The 18,228-nt window shown below is 39.7% G+C and overlaps 1 protein-coding gene across 7 annotated transcripts in view; it reads left to right on the plus strand.

Moving 5' to 3' along the window:
- Nucleotides 1-18,228, plus strand: part of lrfn1 (leucine rich repeat and fibronectin type III domain containing 1) — a 147,492-nt gene that overhangs the window by 110,636 nt on the left and 18,628 nt on the right. For 4 of the 7 annotated variants that reach the window (XM_035622178.2, XM_035622179.2, XM_035622177.2 and 1 more), the window contains one exon: nucleotides 13,504-13,621. The gene's annotated coding sequence lies outside the window, so the exon portion shown is untranslated. Of the gene's footprint in view, nucleotides 1-640; nucleotides 708-13,503; nucleotides 13,622-18,228 lie in introns of all 7 variants that reach the window. The other 3 variants (XM_035622185.2, XM_035622183.2, XM_035622184.2) reach the window with 1 other exon arrangement.

Here is an 18,228-nt window from a genome sequence, read left to right on the forward strand (position 1 = left end):
TTACAGCAGGTTACGTGTACGTGACGGTTCACTGCGCCGTCTACATATTTTACTCCGAGGCATTACTTTCTGACTTTTTCCAAGTGGATACGGCTGATCACTGGCTTCTGTCTCACAGTCACGCTCATGCATCTGCCCCTTCGTCCGCATCCACACCTAAATTTGTTGGGTTCTTCCTGGGCCCATGCCCCATCCCACCACCGAGTTTGGTCGAAATCAGTTTCATAATCCTGCTAACAAATAATCAACAAACAAAGAAACTGACGGGTGAAAACATAACCACCTACAGTAGGCAGAGGTAATAATATATATATATAAGCAGTCCAACTTGCTTACTTTTCGCAGGCTTTGGAAACAAACTGACTTCAATGTTTTGAACTTCTTTGTAGCAGAATATTTCAGGATTTGTTTGAGGGTTTCATTGAAAAATATCTCTGAAATTGTCATAGATTGCATTGTACAAAATGAAATAGGACTCGCTCTCCATTTCACCTAGATCACACAACTCAGACAATGTTTTTCAGCTTTCAACTGTGCAACTAAGATCTTTTGCTTCCAGATGAACAAGATGTAACATATACAATTCAGGCTCATGCATCTGTTTCAAATGTATAAATCTCTTTTATTCTCTTTTCTTTAGACTTGAACAAAGCTGCAAATTAATTGGGGCTTTGAGGCTTCATTGGAGTCTTGGAGTTGTGGAAATGGTATGTTTATTTCTTGTATGTGAAGGATTCTGTGATTTCTGCAGCTACCGTAATCTGCATCAAGGTGATATCAATACAATGCAACTAATGCTAAAAGGTGTAGTTTGGTTGCTAACAGTCAACTGTAATGGAAAAATTGATGGAGTTGACTCTGACTCAGGAAGACGGAGACCGTGGAAGTCTTAAGCAGTCGGTTTGTGACAGATCAGCGAGTGGTCAGTGCATGGCGTCCCAAGATTATCTCCCTGTATTTAGCACTTTCAGAGTAATGCCGTCATCTCACAAACACAATGGCTATCTCCATAGTAACACTCGGCCTCTGTCTGTGAAATTGTGATGTGATGCAAGACATGTTATATTCTTCTAAAATTCTCAATTTGTGTTACAAATAGACAACTTTGTTGATAATGAAAATAATCATTATTTGCAGCCCTATATTGTGTTCAATACACAGTGACAAGTAAAAATAACAAGGTTGGATGGCAGTGTTTAAGAACACAAGCTAGTAAAAGTAAGTTTTTTTAGGTGCTGATAATTTTACCCACTGAAACTCCTCACATTTTCATAGTGAAAGAGCCTTGAAGGGAAAAGTCAAAAGTTATGATGTATCTGTAGAAAAACTAAAGACGCTCTACTATAACATCACTTAATTAGGGGAACTATGATCCTGGCTCTCAGTTGTGACTGCAGATATTAATCTGTTGTTAAGAGTTGTGATGATGAAAATGTGTTGAAATAACAGCATGAGTCCTTTTTTTTAAGGATGGGCAAGTCCATAATTTTATCAGTGCTTTCAGCCGAGGAGGCAAGACAGAACAGCTCTCACATCTTGATATAGCTTAGTAAAAATCCTGTGCATATGCACAGACATAACAGGAATTTCAAGGCTGCAGATTTTTTCAAACCATATTAATAGAGCTGAGTGGATGTAATTCAGCAACCCTAGATTCATTATCATTTACTTGCAGCTTAGCAATATATTTTAGTTTGGAGATATCATTCTATTTCTAAACCCAAATCATTAAGGTGAATCAACTGCTATGATTTGACGGAGTATTCAGTTCTAATCATTTCATTACAGACTAGATATGATTGCCAACATTTTAAAAACATTTTATCAGTGCATTTTAATGGCTTCGATCAGTGTGCACTCCCTGGGGAAATAGATATTTTGTTTTGCAGATGATGTGTCATGCATGCAAAGTTAAGTGTACCTGAGAGTGTAGATTTAACACAGTGGAAATTAGTGTGGCAAAAAAAAGAATAGAAAAATAGAGGACATATTCAGCGGGTGGAAGAAAATCACTTTTCGTCAAATGGTTGGATCCGTTTGTTGCAAATGTTATCGAGCATTTTTTATTGGTTTTCATCGTGTATCGACACAAACATTTCTTCTGAATATTTCAATTACAGCAAGAACCTTATTGCAGACATGTTTTGCACATTGATTAAAAGCTCTTTGTAATGAGCATTTAATCAAGAAAGGAGCTAAAATCAATCCATGGAAAACTAAAACCACGAGATTCAGTTTAGAGGATGCACTACCTCCAACAGCAGGAAATGATCTATCAGTAAGTTATGGTGCGAACCATCTGAAGGGGCAGTAACTGTGACATTGACCGTTCTTAGAGGTGTTCAAGCAGGATGGCTTGGTCTGTGGTGTCAACCGCCTCACTGAGCTCAAAAAGAAACAGCAGTCACAAGTGCAAAGAGCAACAAGGGGATCTAAAGGAAAACCATCTTTGGGCCTTGGAATGTCTTTAAATCCAATCAAACTTCCCAACTCATTATTATTCATAGAAAGCAGCGGTATGTGGAAACAGCATTTTGCAGAACATTGGAGAAATATACGGTTGAAATACATGAAATATATAAAAACTGCTGTATTGTAATCAATGGCATACCGTGCATCTTGAGGTTTTAGACAAAAAAATTCTCCAGGTTTTTAAATGCTGATACTGTCATACGCCAAGGTGCCGCTCTTCAAAGTGACATACATTTAAGAAAGACATATTTTCTCGATTCACTTTAAATTCTCTGAGGGCCTGGAAGAGAGCGATTGACATTTTCATGCTTTAAGCTGTGGATATTATTCATTGAAATGCAGAGTCTGCCTGGAGATGTCCGTTTTAACATTTTATAAAGTCCCAGTATCTCACTAGAGGTGACTTGTTCCACCCCACACAACTCCATATCCATTATAGATGGGCAGCTCAGCCATGCCAGCAGTATACATATGTTTACAACTGCCAAATGCACCATGAGGAGTCACTGAGAGTCCTAAAAGAAAAAAGATATCCATCTGAACTGCATAAATCCCAAACACCTTGTTGTAACATTATCTCCTGAATATATCAATGATACATTAATACACACAAAGATGCATGTAATTGTTCCCAAATGCAACCAAAGCAGTATGTTAATGGGTACATCACGTACAATTAATTAATTTTTCAAAGATCCACAACATTTTACTATGTAATTATTTATTGCAATTAGTGTAAATGTGAAAAATCTTTGATTTGCAAATTATGACAATCCACAGTGGATTAATAATGAAGGGCAGACGGAGGGTGGAGATGAATCGGCTGTCTTCTGTTTGCAGTTGTCTTATATTTGCAGTGAAGGACATAAAATGCCTAGTCTCCTGTCTGCTCAACAGCTTGAATTAATAAGACAGTTAGGTATGAAATTCCATTTCTCGGCATAAAATACTTCTGAAGCGTGGGGTGAGAGTGAATTTAAGATTACCTTGGAGGACTTGAAAGTTGTCCCCCACTTAAACTCTATTTTGGTGCGAAAGCTCCCTTTGATTATGTAGTTCAAGACCATGCAGGGCAGTGAGGTTTCACTTTTAAGCACCCAGCCTCAAATGTGATAAATAGTTTATGTTTTGAGGCTGGTGGTTCTCAGTATTTGTTTTACGGAGCTGGGGAGGAATTTTCCACTCATGATATTCAGTGAGACTTTGTGGAAACCTCTAAGAAGTTGTTTTGGGGTTTTTTTTGTCTGTCATTTATTGAAAGTCTGAGAGTTTGGGTTCATGCATTTGTGAGGAGCCAAGGCAGGCAGGCAGGAGTTCTAGATTTAATGTGAACACATTTAAAAGTCAACAGGTGAAAGTAATGAAGCTCTTTTCAACCGTCCTCCTATGAACTGAGAGCCAAATGAGAAATTGAGGTCCAGGCGGCACCAACTAACAGAGCAACCCTGTCTCCAAAGAAATACATTTATATACTACAACTAATTTATATTCACAGTTACATTCGTTGCAGTGAAAGGGGGTAGTACATTTGACTTGTTTCTGGGAGGCGGTCAGGCTGGACCATGGGGCGTCCTGTGACACCAGATCCAACCCTATGTGTAACAAGACTAAAGACTTCACATCCATGTCTGTGGGTCTAATGAGGCTGTAGTTGAACATAGCTGTGCTTTGAGTTAAAGACTAACTTCAGCATGCTAACATGCTCACAATGATGACGTTGGCATGCTGTTCACCATCGTGATTGAGCTTAGTGTGTTAACGTGTGCTAATTAGTTCAAAATGCAAATAACAGCCTAGGCTGGTGGGAATGTGATTAGCAGGTATTATCCTTAGAGTTTGTCTTGAAATACTCCATCTGTAATATCTAGAAAGGTCAGCACCTAGCCTGTGGTGTATGCATGTCATGTCAAGACACTGAACACTGAACACTGAACACTGATCCATGGCATGGAAGAATATCTGAGCTCATAACTTGTGATAATGTCCCAATATCACTGTCCTAAAAACTGAATCCTTTTCAGTGATAACACCCATTTGTATAAGGTGTTGTTGCTTTCTGATCATGTAGAAATAATGCCAACTGAATGTTGATATTGAATCCTCTCGGGTCCCGTGGTTCTTTCCATACAGTGAATTTCTATCACTCTCCTTCGTCTTCTTTACATACTTTGACAATGGGGCTCTTTCTCCAGTTACTCGGGTTAGGGTTACCAATAGCTATTGGGGAAAACAAAAGCATTCTCCTCTTCCTGTTTTAGTTGCGCAATGGCAGACACACTTTTTTAGTGCCGTAAATTTACTTGCGTAAATATATCCTGCTGCAGACAGATTTGCAAATGGAAAGCAAGGCTTTTAGGGAACTTATCCAAACACAGATGGTGGCAACAGCAATTACAATTGCAATCAACATTTACTTCATAATAATAAGTGAAAGCAAAAAAACATGACAAAATAGAGGTAAAATGAAGCGCAACTCAACTTCTGTACCTACTGTGATTCACATTGTTCTTATATTGCTGCTTAGGTAGTTTAATTTGTGTTGCAAGAAAGTGTCTTAGAAAGGTAGAATAAATGAATTTTTGTGATTCTGCACCAGTGAAACAAGAGCAAAGCAGGAAATCAGTTGTGCTCCCGGTAATGTTTATTTGACATATTACAAACGATTTTATCAACGCCCTCCTCCCCTCTCCTCTTCATCCTGACTTGTCTTGACAGACAAATCCCGCCACAGTTTGCAAGGAATTCAAGACTGAAACACAAATTACAGAAACCTAAGTATTTACCAGCCTGGAGAGAATTGGTATGTTTTCATGAGGGGAAGGAAATGAAGAGTACTTGTTTTTTAACCTGTTTTGTTAATGACTGCAGATCCACCACCTCCACAACCTGTCAAAGTGACAGCTCTGGCAGTGCTCCGGCACAACGCTGACATTATTTGCACATGGTAAAAAAGAGAAAATATCTGACTAGCAAGAATGATTCATAGTTAGTCCCAGCAATTGTTTACATACAAGTTGTCACATTTTATTACGCTCGACCTTGGGGCTCTGTAAAATGGTTTGGCCCTCACACTTTATTGGAGGATAGGGGATAGTAAAAATAATCAAAGCTTATTTCTCTCTCTAGCCTTCAAATCTGTTGACTGAGGATCCCCCAGAATCATTGATCTCTATGAAAGGATTATGCAGCAAAGGTGCCAATAATTTGTAGCATATTTTTTGGTATTCAATTAATTGTAAAAAATTTCAACCAGCTCAAGGCAGCTCCATTACTCTCTCATAACGCCGCTTAGAGGCTTGTATGTAACAGGAAATGCTAATACTTGTCGTACTAAGCCCTTGTAATCTTCATGCTTGAATTTGTGAACAGAGGACCATGTCTGTTCCACATACCGTAAATAGTGATGGCATAATATAACAGTGTGGGGAAAAGTCGCTTGAAATCCCCAGAGTTTTTAAACGATTCCAAAGAGTATAAAGCAGGGAAATGTGATGGTGCTGCATAGATGTACAAGATGAATGTGTCTGAATTATTATGGATTTAGGTAAGACTCATATGTACACACACGCGCACACCCCTGTATAATACATTTTTCCTGAAGACTGCAGTCCATATGCTGATGTGGCAGTCAGTGAACCATGAAATCACTTGGTTTTCATGAAGTCGTTTTGCATTTTCAGGTTAAAGCTCAATGGGCCAGGGGAGGTAGTTGTAAAACCTTAATTTAGTATATCAGACCTATCTTTTCTTATTATAGCGACACAAAATGATTTAAGTGTTACTGATGGGATGCCACATGCTAATGGCATGCAGACAACCATACCACCTCACATTGTTTTTAAACAATTACAGGGTGATTTGAGTTTGGAGCATCGTTCATCATAAGCTGTTTTCTCTTCTCTGGCTGCAAAATTCTGCTGAGTTAATGAAATTAGATATGAATATTTACCCAAGCAAGTCCAAAACACAGCACAGTTGAAAATAATAGAAGAAAACTTAAGATTAATTGTTGTTTTAGGATTTAATTTTAGCTGCTTGAGCAGTTGGAGTCCTTTGTCCCATTCATATTAGTCTTATGTCCTTATGTTGGCTCACAGCCACATGGAGACGTTGCTACTATTCAGTCACCTAAACCCTTTGTAATACATCCTCCTGTGGATGTGACATGTACATGCCATCCCCTGAAAAATTCCATGAACTGCAGTCTGGTGCCAGTTCCAAAACCTGCACACACTGCATTAAGATGTACAGACCTGCCTGTGGAAGGATTATGTGCATAATTGGTGGAACCACATTGCAAAACACTCCTTTGGGAATTAAGGGAATGTAAAATGTAATCCCAGTGAGCAATTAGTTCCTATGGGAAAATAGAGCTTGATTTTGATCCAAAACACTGAGACAAACAGGAGATAAATCTGTTGCTGTATGAGTTTGTATTTAAAAGAATACTCCACACTCCACCGTAATTCTTTGTACAAGTTTTTCTTTTTTTCACATGTACTAGTACTCCTAAAAAATACAAGGTTTTCTTTGACATCAGGCTGACATAGCCAGTGATCAGGTAATGTCGTCGTTCCCCCCCCCCAAGAAAAAAAACGGGGATAAAAATAAACTTACTGTAAATGCTTTGGTATAGAATTTGTCTCTTAAAGGTAAAAAAAAGACTTATTTCACTTTATACACTTAATGATGCCTCTCACAGAAATATACACACACTCAAAGGCAAACCTAGCTTTATTATTTATATCGACTTGCTGAAATCTGTGATTAAATGATTCATAACTCGCCAGTTGCTTTGGATTAATATCATATTAGGATGTTTGATGTTTAGTGAGCTATGACCTACTATGAGGTTTTACAAGATTTTTGCTGACCATATCTCTAAAACATGTCCACTACTCCCCAAATGTACTGTAACTCGAGCCAAATTTATCTCAAAGACATTTGAGCAGTGTGCACAAAAAATGTTTTTTCTTTTCCCCAAATAACACTGTTTTGTATCTAACTTGGATGACAATGCTTTTTTTAATCACTTCCCACTGTTTCTCTTAGAGCTGAAAAGATTAATCAATTAAATGATTAGTCAATTCCAACACTGATTCTGGCAGCATGGCGTTAGCGATGGCAGTATCCGTCTGTTGGCTCCCTCATTTTGATCCAGACTGAAATATCTAACCAAAGTATTGGTTGGATTGACATGAATATTTGTACAACTTTTCTTATGAATCCAAACAATGAAGCCTGATGGTTTTTGTTGATCCCTGACTATTCAGGTAGCCACACAAACAGGTCCAATTTTTTCACTTATCCAGTTAAATATCACAACAACTATTGGATGGATAACCTTGGTATTTGGAACAGATGTTATTGATTCCATCAGGAGCAAATATATGAGCTTTGTGGATTCTGACATTACATTATCATCTTCAAGTCAAAATACAGTACTTGGTTTTGGGGCAACTAGTCAGCCACTACCAGACTCGCAGTCCTGTTCATAGAAAGATACCAAACATGTCCTTTGCCTTTATTGTTCACACAATTTTAACTCTCCCTATTAAACATACTCAAAAAAGTTTATAACACAAGCTGTAATGTAGTTATAAACACTTATAAACATAAGGACATATTATGTTACATGAATATGAAACTGTGTATTTGGTATAAATACTTAATAATACACAGGTCTCAAGTTAAAACCTTAAGTTTTACATATGGCATTGGTATCAAACTTAAATGATTTATTTTTGTTAGGGAGGACTGGTCAGGATCATAATTGATTAAATAAATAATGATTAGGAAGAGGTACAAAACTAGCCGAATCAATGATTATTTATTTCATATCCATCAGACAGCATCTTCGATATTAAGATCTCTTTCCAAAATAGATCTGAGAACAAGGGACATCACAAAAACACAAATCAACAAAACAAAGAAAGCACAATTACACAATAAGAAGCAAGGGATGAAAAAAACCCAGTTCATAATCAAAAAAACCATCAGATGATAAGGCTTTAAAATCTGTAATGGGAATGTAAGACTCTAGTTTGATTGCAGTTCGCAGTTCATTCAATTTAAATGGTGCATAGCCAGAAACCAGTTCTGCCGACATTAGTTTGTGCATGAGGGATATGTAAGGTTAAGTAGTTACTGGATCATGTACTGTGGATATACAAGATTTAAATGAGAGAAGCGAGCTTAGGTAGTCTGGGAGCTTCAACAGCAGAGCTTTGAGAAAGAATATCATAAGATGGCTATTTCCTCTTGCCTGTAGGGAGATCCAACCTGCTGTTTGATTCAGAGAGCAATGTTAGGTCCGACGTTTGTCATTTGTGATACAGCACAGTGCACTATGATACACTGGGCTCAAGTGCAGCATGACAATAGCTGTGCTAACTTACTTTACCTTAGTGTTCTTTACTTATTCTTAATCATGAATTATTTTTATTTTTTTCTTAGTTAGCATTATGATGGATGACGAGTTATTTAACTCACAGGACACAAGCTGTTTATTTTAAGTGGAGTGCCCCAAAGTGCCATCTTGGGCCACTGCTTTACAGCATTTTCACAAAAAAACTTACCATGTGTTTAAATAAGACCAGTAATTTCACGTATGCTGATTATTCTACAATATATATGTTGACATTCACAGTCAATGAGTTAGATATGGCTTAAATTTGTAGGAGCTTGTCTGTGTGCATTTTTTAGCCTTTGTCCTGTTTATCTTATAATGTTTTAAGGTAAGTTGTAATGGTAGTACTATCACAAATTTAAATCTAAAGCTGCTGCAGGGCTGTATGGTGATAATAATAACTAATCGTATATAAACTAAACCAAATTTCATCAATCTCCATGACAACTGAGAAAACCCTTTTCACTGGTGAAAGCTTGTGAGTGGACCTTGAGTTACAAATTTTGTCAGGTAGTTTTTTCAACGGTCCTAGTCCTAGTCTCTAATAGGTATAGAACCTTGAAATGTGCCTGTGAATGATTAGTATGTGTAACAGTAGATAGGATGTTAACAGGATTCGTTTTTATACGTAATCATAAATCATAATTTTAAATGTCTTGTATTTAATTGTAAAGTTGACTAAAAGATTAGCGAACATAATGGACATAACTATATTAGTGTGTGTTAATGTTTGTTATAAACAATGTATTGAGTGTGTAAATACTGCTTTGGAAAGTGTAACTTTGATTTTTGTTTTATCTTTGTATATTTTTCTAATTTTTAACATGTTATTTACCAAAATATTATTGATAAATTTGGCAGAGGAATTATAGGTTGCAGCCTTGCTGCATTATGGATGTTTTCCAATCAAAATGCAAAGAGAAATCTTCCATATCTGGATTTGAGGATCTGCTAGTGTGAGCAAAAAAAGGAGTGCATGTTCAAACCTGTAACTTAACCCATCTGTGATTGGATGAAGTGTCATGGAAAAGATCACATGTTGAGAGGACCTCAACATGTGATCCTGATCCACCAGTCTTGTCAGCTGGACTCCACCATGAAGCAGCTAGCCTTAATTATAGCTGAGAATTGTTTTTTTGTGATCGAACCTGCTCCTTTAGTTCCTTCCCTTGCTAACCCTTCCCTGCTGACCTCTAGCAGCAGCAGATTCTTGAGTATTGATTGGCTGAGACACACACACACACACACACACACACACAAACACAAACGTACCATTCATCTGTGCTTGACCTCTAATGCCAAAGGTTTGTAGAAGTTAATAGAAAGCTAATTATTCAATCAAACTGCTCCAACAAGCAATTTTCCCTGAAACTGTTTTGTCTCATCTCAGGTAAAGAGCTGAGTTGGGTTTGAGTCAGGCCGGTGGGATGGCAGCGTTCATTAGAGTCTGATGGTGTTTTAGATTAGCAGAAATGGCTCAGACAGAAACAGCTGCTCGTCCTTAATAATCATCCCACTTCTGTGGGTTTGTCCCTAGTTGACATGGAAAACTTGGCAATACAGGAATATATCAGAGGAATTTAGACACATTAGGTCTATGCATACAGTGTCTTCAATATTTTGACAGTTCCGGGGCATTGCTGTTCATGCACACACCTATTAGTTAGATGTAATTAGATTTAGACTGTGGCAACACAGTCGCTGAAAATCAATGAATGCGTAAAAAACTATGATTGATATCTCACCATACAGAGTGATCCTGTGTGTAAAAAAAGTCATTAATCAAAGCACTGACCTGAGGAGTATATTACTGTAAAGCTAGGGAGGGATAAGGGAAATGGTCCGGTGTTCAGTTTCACGAATCTGCTGAGGATGAGTTTGACCTCACAGTTGTGACAACTATCAGACTACTGTACACCTCGGAACAGCATCGCTGTTTCCTCAACGAGTGGCACTGTCAGTCCACTGCTGAGTCATGATGACATTGAGAACGTCCTTTAATAAGTGTGTTACAGCTGCGGCGGCTTTATTGCTTGTCTTCATCTCAGGCATGGTGATCGCTGCGGAAACAAGGAACCCGCAAAAAAGATTCACTTAACTCCAGGTCGTGTAATTTGAAAATAATGAAAGTGTGTATTAAATACACCGAAACCTCCTCACATGGCTGTGGTGGAATTAATTTCCCATACTGCTGTATCTTTTACACCCTGAGGGTCCTTGCTTACCTGCCAGTGAGCTCAGGAACTCCCATCACTTCTGTCGATATCTGGGGAATGGAGCGCAAAGAAAGGCGACTTTCTTCAATATGAATGCATTCACTCAGATCTATAATGGATTGAAGCTCCAAGGCGTGCTTTTGTCTCCCTCGATGGTCAGCAGGATCAGATTTAATGAGATGCCTGAAGGTTTTTGCAGAGGTTTCCTTTGCTGCTTTTACAGAGCTGCTGCGTGAAAAGGATGAAAAGAAAAAATCCTCCCTCCCACCTGGGAGATAATTCTGACATTGTTTTCTTAAAATGTAATTTGGAATTTAAGCGCATAGACAAAAAGTACACAATGACAATTCTATTATATCACAATCTTCAAAATAAATCAATGTGACTCTGATCCGCTTATCATGATACTTGCTCTAGGCAAGAGTCTTCTAAGGAAATCTCCAAGCAAATCATAATCATGAACCATTCCAATAACATAATATTCATTCTTTATTGTTTCATATGGGCAGATAATGCTTTTCACTGCAGGTACATATTAGCAAAGTAAATTTTTAGGCCCATAGAATATATATATTTTAAGTGTTGTTTGTCTTTCGACAAAAATATGTGGATTATAAAGGTGAGTTTCAAGGTTGCAGTTGTTTTCTTATGAAAGAGCTTGAAATAGAAACATTTTCATCATTGCTGTAACCTGTCTGGCCCTGTGTATTTTTATGTCATACATCAGGAGGTCTCTGTGTAGATTGACGGACAGAATATAGCTGTGGTGAGTTAAAAAGGGAAGCCTCAGCCACCCCCGTTGTCATACCAGTGTATTCAGAGTAACAAGGCAGGCAGCATAGCAGGCACCCTAACAACTGTCTTTGTCTTGCTCAGATAGGAAGGAATCATAGTGATGGATAATGATTTGACGGAGTGTGTCCTTTGGCCAAGGTTGCCCAGTGTGGAGGATTTTTTTTTCCCCTGTCTTTTCACTTCTTAAAGGGCCTGGAGAGAAAAAGAAGGAGAAATGGAGAGGTACAATCTTGTGGCTGTGAGAATAAAAAAGGAGCTGGGAAGTAGAGTGTTTGATACAGTGAACAGGAGCCATGTTGGAGATTAAGTGAGAGCGGCTTGTCCTGGGCTGACACCAGACTTATCAAACTAGGCCAGGTGATGATTTCATTCTTGGAAATGAAGATAAAAATGAGGAATCAGTTGTTAGACCGTTCTGTTCGGGTGAAAGACTTGTTTGAAACATTTTAAACGCACCTCCCGGTGGCTGCTCAGTATCCCATTGTGCTGACAACACTCACTGTCACATGGACTGCCATACACAGTGAAATGATCAACCGTGGAATTTGTGACATCCACAATCTCACTTCGTTTCTCTTCTTCATTTCTTAAACTCTGACATGACAGCACTGACTCCTGCCCAAGATGATTGAAATGACGTATCAAAAAAAACAACAACGCTTGCATCATAAATACTTCATTGGCAGGATGAATAGCTGAGGGTGACAAGCCTCAAGTCCCTCCCTGAATACAAATTGATGTACAGTTGAGCTGGAAGAGGAACCTGAGTGGAGAATTCTGTTTTTTAATGCATGAAGGCTCTCTGCAGACAAATGCGAGTGATATGGTAATCTCTCCCTTGGATTGCGTGCTGCTGCACTGCAGGCATAGCTGAGACATGTCAATGAGCGTGTTTTGAATTTTAGGGACAAGTGAGAAACTGAGGGTCTTCGACCTTGGGCAGTCACCTCTCTCCAGTGGGATGGGGAAAAAATGTTTGCAGTACAAAAAGCCTGTTAAGTGAGATCCTCACTTGCATCCATCTTCATCAGATCGGCGCATGTAATGGCAATAACCTGATGTTAAAGTGTGCAGTAATTATTTGGATGCATTAATCACCTTATTTTCCCAGTCACTAAATCTCATCACAAGCAGAAGATCTCACCCGTTCTTTGTTTTGCACAGATAAATTCCAAAGCTGTGTCAAAACATGATTAATTTTTCATCACGCTCCCCTTTACACTTTGTACTCATTCTTTATCTACAATGATGCAGTGAAATATTAATGACAGGACACACATTCATAGTCATGGTATCTCCAACGCTGTTTTTCTGGTGCATCTCCTGCTGCTTATGCTCCTTTCCTGTTGTTTCATAATCAGATCAGTGTTCATATCTCACCCAAAGCTGCCAAGTGGAAATGAGATTATGAATGCGTGACTGCTTCTCTGGTGCGTTGAGGAATGCTGGCTCCTTCGCTGGAATACTGTCCATAAGCGGATGATAAACATCCAGAAATGTGTTTAAAAAAACAACCGCACCTCTGGGTTTTTGGTGTAGTATGCTTACTCACTTCAGCCGTAATGGGTCCAAATTCTTATAAAAAGGCTTTAACATGTTTTTGTCCTGTAGGTGGTGTTTACCTGTGACACCCGTGGGAGGTCACCAGCCTCAGCATTGACCCGCTAACCTCCCAGCTGATCAGGATGCTGATGTGAAACCAGCGATGGAGACCAGGGCTTGATATCTGGTGAGTTTGTATTTCCCAAATCACTGCACAGTGACCGTGAGTGGCTGCAGCTCCGCCTTTAGCCGGGACGGCTCCAACTACGCTGAAAATGTTGTGTTAGCAGTGGTGCATCAGCAGATTCGAGATGCCAGTGGGAATTCATTACAGAGAAGAGAATAAAACTACAGGTGCAGAAGAGAACTGGGGCAATATTTTTTGCTTTTTTCAGCAGCATTTGTTTTACACAGTTTAAACAGCCATATGGGTGGAGTTTGTTTAATCGGAATCAGCTTCATTGGCCAGGTGTGTTTAGGCGTAGAGGGAAGTTGGCACAGGTTGTAAGTGGTTGTCAGTGTGCTTTCATACCTCAAGTCAACAAATGTACTGTACGATACAGTACATGAAAACATGCTTTTGTCCAAAGATCAAAATAGATAATAATCAAACAAAAATATGTCTGTTCTGTCCTGGCAGGTACTGTAGGTTTGAAATAAATAGATGTATATCGTGTTTGAGAGTATGTGTCTTTATATAGTACATAGAGCCTGCTTTAACAATTAATATATCATATAAAGCAGTATATTTACCTGCCATATACTTTATTTTAATTTGTAAGGATCATTGTCCTGTGATTTTTCCCATTTCGATCGGGACATTTACGTTCACACGTACAGCTCATCCAGGTAATATCTAGAAAAGTTCAGGGTTTCAGTGCATGTCTGAGAAGCGTCTCTTTGTCTGGTGACAAACTGCTGCTCCGCCTCTCTGCCCCTCACTGAGCAGATTAGACGCAGACAGAGGTGCGCCTCTCGCTCGCAGGGCAGTACTGGTGAATCTCTTCTGTGGAAAGTAGCTGAGGTTTATCAAGAAAGTCACTGGATTTGTCTGTAGGTGCTTTTTTAGGGGGGGCGGGGAGTCACCAGATTAAAGGGGTCTGACAATAGAAACTGTTCACGCCAATTCGTTCTGAAAGAGCAATGGCCAATGGGGAAACTCCCAAAACTAGGCCGGCCAAACAATGGTGTAACTCCCGTCAGTCACGCAGCACTCAGCCGACACATGATGATGGACTGAACACAGGCATGTAGTGCTGGACCGGCCACAGTCTTAAATAGATTAAATTCTTTTTATCCTCAAGAAATACAAGGAGGAGGAAGTATTTATTATTTTCTGCAGACTTCATCTTGGGCTACATACAAGCTCCTATAGGGATACATATGTCTAGGCTGAAAGGCAACGTGGGGCAAAATAAGGCCACAAAGCACTGATTACTGTTGGTTAAGTTCATTGCTTTGATCCTATCTACATCTCCTCTATTCTGTCATCATTACTATGACAGTAAGAGAATATTGTTGAGAGATTTGCCATCCACATTACCCCAGAGTTTTCGAGTGCCTATAACGGAGAAGCTTGGAAACACTGCTCGCTCGCTCCGTTTTAGTTTAAAAAAACTCCGGGGCTGCGCTGTATGGACGGGCAAAAACGATGACGCAGTCACATTTGCCTCCCGACTTGTCGTTGTGAACACTAACTTTAAGTACTAGTTCCATCTCTTCACTTTCTACCATTGTTGTTTCCTGTTCGTAGTATTTCCTGTAACTAAGAAACAAACAGCTGAGTAGGCGGTCTGCTTCCTGTTTTCACCATTCACGCACATGCTTCTTGATGTGCGTTTTCAGTTGTGTTGTATTGACGGGGAACAATACTGAAAACGAAAATGTAGTAGTATGGATGTGGCCTCAGGGTCCAGGGTCTGAGTGTGAAGTCTTCTCTCCACTCTGTTCTCGTCCTGTTTGGTGATTCGTATCAAGCCAAACTGTCGGATAATGTTGGGCTCTATGTGAGTAATTACTCTCCTGCCTAAACCACTTAACTAAGTTCGCAAAGTGTTTCAAATGATGGGACCCGGGTGTGATGCAAAAAGGTTCTGTCTGGAGTGGAAGTGTTACCAACTGCATCTCTAACTAACCTGAAAGGGGCCATACAAAAAAGCAGTATACGAACACAGTTTTGTGTTTCATTCGTGCATTATATAGCATGAAACTATTAATTAAAACCTGGTACACGAGAGGACAGAGTTAATGATCTGTGCTCTGTCTTCAGAGAGCAGTCCGCTGAGAATAATTGTGTTCATCTGAAGTGCAGCAGGTACCTGTATCCCCTCAACATCTGTCTTGTGTACTCAGAACGGGTTTGAATCCTGAAAATGTCACCGCTCCACGTCTAAGCACTATGTCTGATCCAGCGTGCTGCCAGCAACTGTACATTGTTGAGGGCTTAGTTTTAGAAAAGAGGGCCCGGTAATTCCATTGCAGGGGTTTCAGTGAGGAGGGGTGTGGCAGCTGGGGTTATTTTACGTACCTCTGACCCAATGTGGTCAGACCCCTGTGGATTCTGCGGCCAGGGGGGAATCACCCAGTTCTGAGAACAAAGAAATATGATGGCTCCCACTTGTCCTCTGCTGGTTCAAAGGGAATGGCGGGGCAATGCTAATTATCCAGCTTGTGCTACTGCGTTGAACATAACCGCTGTTCCCCTCAGTGTTCCCCCTCTCCCCGTGCGTCTATAACAAGCAGCGTCTACCCCGGTCATGGTCCCCGCACAACTCTGCATATTTCCTGCCCTGTGAGTCACCCTGTTCGGTTTCTCGACCGGAAAAAAAAAGAAAGGCAAATAATTCCCATAGTTAAATTAATCCTTTCTGAGAGAAATTAATTCACCCATCTCATCAAAAGGAAGCAATTTGTGTTGGGGAAAGTAGAGCAATTTGGGCCCATATGTATTCTTTTGGCATCTTTGCGCAGCTGTTCTTTTGAGTGTAGTTAAATCCTGGTTGTCGAGTTTGAGGGCGATAAGAGGCGTAACAACAGGATTCCCCAACACTTCGTCTCTGGTCCCACAAAATGGTGGTGAAAAAAAAAAGGCACTGTAAGTAAGTAGTGAATACATGTTTCCAATCAGGGATCGTGGGAAGAGCGAGGACGAGGTCGAGTTATTACCCTCACATATTTCAAAATCTAGTGGCTGCACAGTTCATATAGCGTCCCGCCCCCTCCCCGTCTGTTTCACGTGTCAAAGTAAATGTCTTGCAGGTACTTTTTCCTGAAATACCAAGTATTGGGGCCAGTGACAATGTATTCTTGAGGTTTACTCTACGTCACATGTTTCCATGTTAATAGCTACATGAATATGCCGGACAATCCATATCATCCCCATCTGTGACTAACAGGGGCTTTGTAAATTCGAAATGGTGTAGCTGAAGCTATTTCAAATAATAGAAAGATAAAACACACCTGCATGCGTGCGAGACAAAGTCGACGCATTGCTCCAGGGGAGTTGTGCTCAGTGTTTTGGTTCGCTCTCCTTCCCTCCCTCTCTCTCTCTCTCTTTTTCTTTTCTTTCTCTCAGTCAGATATCTTTTTGTCAGTGCAGATGCTCTCAGGTTTGGCAAGACATTGAAGACTGAGTCACTTAAGCAGCCTCATCTCGACACACAGCTGACTCACAGTCAGTTATTTTCTTCCTAAATCGTATTCTTTTGTGCTATTTGTTGTTATGTGTACACGCAGGAAGGAGGGTGTCGTGTGAACTTTTTGTTTTTAACAACACATGGAGGTGTAACCTTATTTCATAAGCGTCCTCATTAGTTGCAGGGAACATAACCGAATTTAAGAATCCATTTACATTAATGGCCAAGAATAACACAAGTAGTGTTTGGGAGCATAAATGAGCCTCTCTCCCAGAGCTGCAAAACAGAGAGGCTCAGATCTTTGTTGTCATGCAGTTGTAAAGCCTGGAGCTCATTCATTCAAAATAAAAGGTGCATTACATTTTCATGTTACTTTTACTGCAGTGCTTGAATCCAAAGTGGCAAGCTCTTAACCTAAAAGGGCATCCGTAACCACAGAATGTTATTCTACTCACATTTGTCCTTTATAAATATATAATTCCATTCAAATTTTTTTTTTTTTGCAGAAATCACCAGGGCATTAAAAATTACAGAGCAGGACAAATGTCTCTGTCTCATTTGTGGCTGGCAGAGACATATAAAGAGACGTTACTGAACTTAGAGACAGCGGATAAATGTTAAAACATTACAGACAGACGCATGCCCAGGAATAAGGAAGAACAAATTCAGCGCTGACATTAAAATTGTTCTCCCGAAGCAACCCAAACCTATAGCATATTTAAACTAGGCTCACGCTTATTGTGCTTTGTTGTGTGCATTGTATAAATATTGTATGGGTGGTGTATCTTCAGACACTTGAGTACCATTTTGGAAGTGGTAGTGTGCTAGCTGGAGTTGCATTAGCGAATAATATATGGTGCTATTTCAAGAGAATCAAAGCTTTTCTCCCCATGCTGTAAAAATAACTTGAGCTGAATTATGATAAGATCTTTTATGCAAATAGAAAATGGTGTTTATTTAAAGTGCAATTTCTAAATACCCACCGTAGCTCAGGGGTAAAGCCTTTACCCCCTGCTGTGCAGGGAAACGTGCAGGAACCCCCCCCTCTGTGCGTGCTCCTCTCTCAACATACTAAATGTGAATGTCTGAACATTCTTCCTCAGGTCTCTACCCTCTGCTCTTTTGTATCCGGCTGTGTATTGGTCTAAACAAGGCCATG

This window comes from Scophthalmus maximus, chromosome 11 (assembly GCF_022379125.1).
Source record: "Scophthalmus maximus strain ysfricsl-2021 chromosome 11, ASM2237912v1, whole genome shotgun sequence".
Lineage (NCBI taxonomy): Eukaryota > Metazoa > Chordata > Actinopteri > Pleuronectiformes > Scophthalmidae > Scophthalmus > Scophthalmus maximus.